This window comes from Vulpes vulpes, chromosome X (assembly GCF_048418805.1).
Source record: "Vulpes vulpes isolate BD-2025 chromosome X, VulVul3, whole genome shotgun sequence".
Lineage (NCBI taxonomy): Eukaryota > Metazoa > Chordata > Mammalia > Carnivora > Canidae > Vulpes > Vulpes vulpes.
In genome coordinates, this window is record NC_132796.1 from 72,705,426 (window position 1) to 72,714,729 (window position 9,304).

The window sequence follows — 9,304 nt, forward strand, 5'->3', positions numbered from 1 at the left end:
ACAGGTGAACTCTACCAAACATTTTAAAAAGAGTTAATACCTATTCTTCTCAAACTAAAAATAGAATAGAGAAGGAAGCTTCCAAATTCATTGAATAAGGCCTGTATTACTTTGATACTAAAACCAGATAAAGACTCCACTAAAAAGAGAACTACAGTCCAATATCCATGATGAAAACATATGCAAAAATCCTCAACAAAATACTAGCAAACTGAGTTCAACAATACATTTAAAAAACCATTCACCACAATCAAGTAAGATTTATTCTTGGGCTGCAAGAGCGGTTCATTACCCCCAAATCAACGTGATACATCACATTGGGGTTCTTAAAGGATAAGAACCCTATAATCATTTCAGTAGACACAGAAAAAGCAATTGACAAAGTACATCCATCCATGATTTTAAAAAAACCCTCAACAAAGTAGTTTAGAGGGAACATACTTCAACCTACTAAAAGTCGCATATGAAAAATCCACAGCTAGCATGATCATCAATGGGGAAAAACAGAACTTTTCCCCTAAGATTAGGACAAGACAAGGATGTCTACTACCACCACTTTTATTGAACATAGTACTAGAAGTCCTGGTCACAGCAATTAGACAGCAAAAAGAAATAAAAGTTATACAAATTGGTAAGGAAGAAGTAAAATTTTCACTATTTACAGATGGCATAAAACTATATATAGGAAAACCGAAAAAACTCCACCAAAAAACTACTAGAACTGATACAAAATTTAGTAAATTTGCAGGATAAAATCGTCGTGCAGAAATCTGTTGTGTTTCTACACACCAATAATGAATCAGCAGAAAGAGAAATTAAGAAAACAATCTAATGTATAATTGCACAAAAGACTAATCAGATACCTAGGAATAAACCTAGCCAAACAGGTGAAAAACCTGTACTAAACTATAGAACACTGGTGAAAGAAATTGAAGAGGATACAAAGAAATGGAAAGACATTTCATGTTCATGGATTGGAAGAAAAAATCTTTTTTAAATGTCTATACTATCCAAAGCAATCTACACATTTAATGCAATCCCTATCCAAATGCCAACAGTGTTACTCACAGAGCTAGAACAAACAATCATACAATTTGTGTGGAATCATAAAAGACCCTAAATAGCCAAAGTAACATTGAAAAAGAAAAGGAAAGCTGAAGGCATCACAGTTCTGGACTTTAAGTTATATTACAAAGCTGTAATAATCAAAACATTACAGTACTTTCTTAACCAGGAAATTAGAGAAGAAATTTTAAAAATACATGGAAGCAAATGAAAATGAAAACACAACAGTCAAAAACCTTTGGGATGTAGCAAAGGTGGCCCTAAGAGTGAAATATATAGATATACAGGCCTTCCTCAAGAAGCAAGAAGAGTCTCAAATACACAACCTTAACCTTACTCCTAAATGAGGTGAAAAAAAGAACAGTAAATAAAGTCTAAAACCAGCAGAGGGAAAATAATTAAGATCAGAGCAGAAATAAATGATATAGAAAATTTTTAAAAAGTAGAACAGATAGGGATCCCTGGGTGGCGCAGCGGTTTGGCGCCTGTCTTTGGCCCAGGGCGCGATCCTGGAGACCCGGGATCGAATCCCACATCGGGCTCCCGGTGCATGGAGCCTGCTTCTCCCTCTGCCTGTGTCTCTGCCTCTCTCTCTCTCTCTCTGTGACTATCATAAATAAAAAAAAATTAAAAAAAAAAGTAGAACAGATAAACAAAACTAGGAGATGGTTCTTTGAAAGAATTATCAAAATTTATAAACCCCTAGCTAGACTTATCAAACAGGAAAAGAGAAAGGATCTGATAAATAAATCATGAATAAGAGAGGAGAGATCACAACCAACACAGCAGAAATACAATTGTAAGAGAATGTTATGAGCAATGATATGCCAACAAATCAGGTAATCCGGAAGAAATGGATAAATTCCTAGGAACATATAAACTACCAACAGTGAAACAAAAAGAAATAGAAAATTTGAGCAGTCTTATAAACAGCAATGAAATTGAATCAGTAATAAAAAATCTCCCAACAGAGGGTACAGGGCTGGATCCTAAGGTAATTCTACCAAACATTTAAAGAAGAATATCTATTCTTCTGAAGCTGTTCCAAAAAACAGAAATGGGACGAAAATTTCTAAACCCATTCTATGAGGCCAGCATTACACTGATTCCCAAACCAGACAAAGACTCTACTGAAAAGAATTACAGACCAGTATCCCTGATGAACATGGATGCAAAAATTCACAAGATACTAGCTAATAAAATCCAACAGTACATTAAAAGGATTATTCACCAAGATCAAGTGAGATTTATTCCTGGGCTGCAGGGGTGTTTCCAAATCTGCAAAACAATCATTGTGATACATCACATTAATAAAAGAAAGGACAAGAACCATATGCTCCTCTCTATAGATGCAGAAAAAGCATTTGACAAAATACAGAATCCTTTCTTGATAAAAACTCTCAAGAAAGTAGGGATAAAAGGTCCATACCTCAGCATCATGAGGGCCATACATGAAAGACCCACAGCTAATATCATCCTCAATGGCTAAAAACTGAGAACTTCTCCTCTAAGGTCAGAAATATGACAGAGATGTCCACTCTCACCTTTGTTGTTAGACATAGTACTGGAAGCCTTGCCTCAGCCTTCAGACAACAAAAAGAAATAAAAGGAATCCAAATCAGCAAGGAAGAAGTCAAACTTTCATTCTTCACCGATGACATGACACTCTATATAGAAAACCCAAAAGAGGGGATCCCTGGGTGGCGCAGCGATTTAGCGCCTGCCTTTGGCCCAGGGCTCAATCCTGGAGACCCGGGATCGAGTCCCACGTCGGGCTCCCGGTGCGTGGAGCCTGCTTCTCCCTCTGCCTATGTCTCTGCCTCTCTCTCTGTGACTATTATAAATAATAAATAAAAATTAAAAAAAAGAAAACCCAAAAGACTCCACCAAACAATTGCCAGAACTGATTCATGAATTCAGTAAAGTGGCAGGATACAAAATCAATGTACAGAAATCTGTTGCATTCCTATACGGCAATAATGAGACAGCAGAAAGAGAAATCAAGGAATCGATCTCATTTACAATTACATCAAAACCCATAAGATACATAGGAATAAACCTAACCAAAGAGGTAAAAAGATCTATATGCTGAAACTAGAGAGCACTTATGAAAGAAATTGAAGAAGACACAAAGAAATAGAAAAATGTTCCATGCTCATAGATTGGAAGAACAAATATTATTGAAATGTCTATACTACCCAAAGCAATCTACACATTCAGTGCAATCCCAATCAAAATAATACCAGAGTTTTTCACAGACTCCTTTGACAAAGAAGGAAAAACTATCCATTGGAAAAAAGACAGTTTCTTCAAGAAATGGTGTCAGGAAAACTGGACAGCCACATGCCAAAGAATTAACTGGATCACTTTCCTACACCATACAAAAAAAATAAATTCAAAATGGAAGAAAGGCCTAAAGGTGAGACCTGAAACCATAAAAATCCTAGAAGAGGACACAGGTAATAACTTCTCTGACATCAGCCATAACAACTTTTTTTTTTTTTTAGATTTTATTTACTTATTCATGAGAGACACAGAGGAAGAGAGGCAGAGAGAAAAGCAAGCTCCACGCAGGGAGCCTGATGTGGGACTCAATCTCAGGACTCCATGATCATGCCCTGGGCTGAAAGCAGGTGCTCAACTGCTGAACCACCCCGGTGTCACAGCTGTAACAACTTTTGTCTAGATAGGTCTCCCTGAGGCAAGAGAGACAAAAGCAAAAATTAATTATTGGGACCTCATCAAAATAAAGTTTTGGCACAGTGAAGGAAACAATAAACAAAAGTAAAAGGCAATCTATGGAATGGGAGAAGATATTTGCAAATGGCACATCTGATAAAGATATATAAAGAACTCAACCACCTCAACACCCAAAAAACAAATAATCCAATTAAAAAAAGGGCAGAAGACATGGACATATATTTCTTCAAAGAAAATATCCAGATTGCCAACTGACACATGGAAGGATGCTCAACATCAATCATCACCAGGGAAGTGCAAATCAAAACTACAATAAATATCACCTTATACCTTTCAGAATGGCAAAAATCAACAACACAAGAAACAACAGGTGTTGGCAAGGATGTGGAGAAAAAGAAACCCTCTTGCAATTTTGGTGGTAATGCAAACTAGTACAGCCGCTATGTACAACAGTATGGATGTTCCTCAAAAATTTAAATATAGAACTACCCTGTGATCCAGCAACTGCACTACTATGCATTTACCCAAAGAATACAAGAACACTAATTCAAAGGCATACATCCACCTCTATGGTTATACTAGCATTATTTACAATAGCTCATATATGGAAGCAGCTCACTGCCCATCGACTGATGAAAAGATAAAGATGTAATACACACACAACCACACACACACAATGGAATTTTACTCAATCATAAGAAGAATTAAATCTTGCCATATTCAATGCCATGGATGGAGCTAGAGAGTATTTGGTAAGCGTAATACATCAGAGAAACACATATATCCTGTGATTTCACTCATATGTTGAATTTAATAAATAAAACGAATGAACAAAGAAAAACAAACATAAAAACAGATGTTTAAATATAGAGAATAAGGGCACCTGGGTGGCTCAGTGGTTGAGAGTCTGCCTTTGACTCAGGTTGTGATCCTGGGGTGCTGGGATAGAGTCCTATATTAGGCTCCCTGCAGGTAGCCTGCTTCTCCCTCTGCCTATGTCTCTGCCTCTGTGTGTCTCTCATGAATAAATAAATAAAATATTTTTAAAATAAATATAGAGAACAAATGTGGTTGCTAGGGGGAGGGAGGTGGGAGAATGGATGAAATAGATAAATGAAATTAAGAATACACTTACTGTGATGAGCACTGAATAATGCATAGAATTTTTGAATCATATTGTCCACCTGAAACTGATATAAGACTGTTAATTGTGCTTGAAGATTAAATGGCAAATAATTTTAAAAATAAAGCTGTATTTTTCATGGAAAAAAAAAAGAGACAGAGTGGTATTCTCATTTTCACCCACCCCAAATATTTTCCCCAGTTTGGTGTTCCATGGCTTGAAATTGCTGAAAACATGGAGATGTTTCCTTCCAATTTTTCTTAACCCCAAGAGGTTCCTTTTTTAAAATGCAAGTAAGAAAAAACAATAAAAATAAAATGTAAGTAAGGCCTGTGAGGAGATCACCTGGGCCCAGGTACTTACCTTTTCTCATATGCTCCAGGGTCTTATCTATCAACCATCAACAAATTCCATACTTGTTGTGCTACATATACCCTAAATGACATAGAGTAGCATATTTGAAAACTATTTGAATATTTCAAAAAGAAATGTAAAAATAAGGAATGTTATAATTCTTTTTTTTGTATATTTTTTATTGGAGTTCGATTTGCCAACATATAGCATAACACCCAGTGCTCATCCCATCAAGTGCCCCCTCAGTGCCCATCACCCAGTCACCCCATCCCCCTGCCCACATCCCTTTCCACCACCCCTTGTTCATTTCCCAGAGTTAGGAGTCTCTCATGTTCTGTCACCTTCTCTGATATTTCCCACTCACTTTCACTCCTTTCTCCTATAATCCTTTCACATTTTTTAATATTCCCCAAATGAATGAGACCATATAATGCTTGTCCTTCTCTGACTGACTGACTTTACTCAGCATGATACCCTCCAGATCTATCCACGTTGAAGCAAATGGTGGGTATTTGTCATTTCTAATGGCTGAGTAATATTCCATTGTATACATAGACCACATCTTCTTTATCTATTCATCTTTCAATAGATGCCAAGGCTCCTTCCACAGTTTGGCTATGATGGACATAGTTGCTATAAACATTGGGGTGCAGGTGTCTCGGTTTGTCACTGCATCTGTGTCTTTGGGGTAAATCCCCAGCAGTGCAATTGCTCGGTCATATGGTAGCTCTATTTTTAACTCTTTGAGGAAACTGCACACAGTTTTCCAGAGTGGCTGTACCAGTTCACATTCCCACCAAAACTGCAAGAGGGTTGGTTCCCCTTTATCCACATCCTCTCCAACATTTGTTGTTTCCTGTCTTGTTCATTTTCACCATTCTCACTGGTGTGAGGTGGTATCTCATTGTGGTTTTGATTTGTATTTCCCTGATGGCAAGTGATGCGGAGCATTTTCTCATGTGCTTGTTGGCCATATCTATGTCTTCTTCAGTGAAATTTCTGTTCATGTCTTTTGCCCATTTCATGATTGGATTGTTTTTCTCTTGGGTGTTGAGTTTAATAAGTTCTTTATAGATCTTGGATACTAGCCCTTCATCTGATAGGTCATTTGCAAATATCTTCTCCCATTCTGTAGGTTGTCTTTTAGTTTTGTTGATTGTTTCTCTTGCTGGGCAGAAGCTTTATATCTTGATGAAGTCCCAATAGTTCATTTTTGCTTTTGTTTCCCTTGCCTTCATAGATGTATCTTGCAAGAAGTTGCTGTGGCCAAGTTCAAAAAGGGTGTTTCCTGGGTTCTACTCTAGGATTTTGATTGAATCTTGTCTCACATTTAGATCCATTTTAAGTTTATCTTTGTGAATGGTATAAGAGAATGGTCTAGTTTCATTCTTCTGCATGTGGCTGTCCAATTTTCCCAGCACCATTTGTTGTTTGTCCTTTTTCCAGTGGATAGTCTTTCCTGCTTTGTTGAATATTAGTTGACCATAGAGTTGAGGGCCCATTTCTGGGCTCTCTATTCTGTTCCACTGATTTATGTGTCTTTTTTGTGCCAGGAATGTTATAATTCATTGCTACAGGTGTTTTCAATTACACCATGCATATTATTGCAAATGACTCCTGAGAAAAATAGAAGACTCTTTAGGTCCCAAAGAAACATCGCTAATGGTGAAATTTCAGATTCCAAAATAAAAGTTATTTGAGGTATGAAGGGATAATGTTTTCCCAGAGCATCTCAAAGCCCACTTCAAAGGTAGCTACCCACTTAGCCAATTTTAGGTCAGCTTTAACCACTGGTAGCCTGGGTGGGGGGGAACTGGCATAACTGAGATGGAGATTTCCAGAATCTGAGAACCAGGAAACATCTTGGATGTTCCTCATTTTACAAGTGAGAAAACTGAAGCCCAGAGGGACAATATTGCTCTTTCATTCAAAGTTGAAGAACCCAAGTAGAAAATTATGATGTGGTGGGATTCAGCAGGGATCAGAAGGTGACAGAGGGGAGAATGATGAAACTATATTAAGGACTCTGCCTTCTTAGCAGCATTGGCTCCTCAGGAAACTGTTACTGCACAATTTCTACCTAATCAGACAGAAATGGCTAGTCATCCTCTCAGTTGGCTGACCACCACAAGCCCAGTATACTCCCTTCTCATCTGGAGCCACGTTGTCCAGGAGAGGCTTCTCCATCCCAGTCCCTTGACCCAATGAGAGAAAGTCTAGAAATAATACTTTCATTTTTAAAGATTTTATTTATTTATTCATGAGACACACATACACAGCAAGAGGTGGGGGACAGAGACATAGGCAGAGAGGAAGCAGACTCCGTGCAGAGAGCCCAATGTAGGACTCGACCCCAGGACTCCAGGATCATGTCCTGGGCCGAAGGCAGATGCTAAACCCTTGAGCCACCCAGGGATCCCTAGAAATAACACTTTTAAAGAGAAAATGTTTTTGCTTTTCTTTGTAAAACAGTAGCCATTAATAACCATGGATCTGGAGCAGAAATAAAATGTGAACCCCAGGTCGGAAGCCTAGAAAAGGTATGAAGTAGGAAGGGAACTGAAGAAGGGGCAAGGGGTCTGGGGAGAATATCTTCCCAATATCCCCTCTGTTTTCTAACCCTACAACTTTCTTGCTTATCTTCCTCTCAAGTACATGAGAAGGGAGCATTTGCCTTCATTTAAACCCAACTTTGCTCCCACTTCATCCTCTCATGGCACTGCCAAGGGGTGATGAACTGTAGTCTGCTAAAGTCTGATCTATTTTTCTTTTTTAAATTTATGCCATTCTGCTGATTCTTAAATCATTTTTACCATGAACTAAATTTATCAATTTTACCATAATATATTTGTAGTGCAATTTGTTCGATGGAAAATAGTGAACTTTTTTTTCAACAATTTCTCATTTAACTGCTTACTAGTCATTTCCATTATTTTTCTAGGATCTTCATATTCATTATTAAAGGCTCTTTTCAGAAATGCCTACATTTTCACAATAAGAATTGTGGCCTGCTAAAGTTTTGTCTATTTTATTATTTGGCCTTGTGTTATTACAAATTTAAAAAGTAAGGAGAAGGGCCAGGTGGATGGAGGCAAACTTGGAGCAGCACTTGGAGGACAGAAGGAGGAATCCATCCATTGTTGGAGTCCTGTGCACAGATTCCAAGGATCTAATCTGGGATGCTGTGGATCTCTATCAGATGAACCTGCTGGAGTGATATCTGTTCTAGCCTAGCAAACAGCTAAACTAACCTCAGATCTCACTGACATTCCTGTGGTGTGTCTAGAATCAGATAATGGGACATTATGTTCCAGAAACCTGACAGCATCACAGTGGCAGTGCACAAAATGGCCTTTTGACATCTCAAGCAACTTGTCATAGGGGATTGATCCTGCCAAAGCTAATTCTCTTGCAGAACTATTAAAGTTCCAGTAGTTAGGCTATTAATTTATTTAGTGTGCATTGGACACTTTTCTACTAATTTTAGAGTAAGCTGATTTTTGATACTCAATGGACTGACTTATCAAAATATTAGTGTGAAATAATCATGTTTTGAAGCAACAGGTCAAGGTTACTTTGTACATAGAATTTTGTTATGTTCAATAAATCTGGTTGAAGGAAAGTTTAGATCTTTTCTGGATTCTTTTTTTTAAAAGTAAGGATAATACAAAAGAAACTTTATATGGTTTATATCTGCCAATATCTGTTTTATTAATTATTAAAGCTAAATTTCCAAAGTGTTTTTGTTAATTTTTAAATTACCATAAAATATCATTATATCATGTAAACATAAATTAAAAATTTACATGAAAAGTATGAGAAAATGACCTGTTTTATTTGCCTAAAAATCTTTTTTCATATCTGTCCTAATAGAAATTCCTAAGTCTGCTTTGTACTAAATCCCCAGCAATATCATATATGTTTATGAAAATTCCCACCTTGTGGAGAATGAGATTTAAAAAGGTAAATACATCTATTATAGAAATGTTTTATGCCTTTCATATCCTTTAAAAAGCTAACCTAGAAAGGTCTCAGAACTGATCATTTAGTAACTTATTATTT

At 37.1% G+C, this 9,304-nt stretch overlaps 1 pseudogene; it reads left to right on the forward strand.

The window, feature by feature from the left end:
- Positions 1–8,327: 8,327 nt before the first annotated feature.
- On the forward strand, positions 8,328–8,601 carry LOC140596115 (ragulator complex protein LAMTOR5 pseudogene; annotated as a pseudogene).
- The last annotated feature ends 703 nt before the right edge of the window (positions 8,602–9,304 follow it).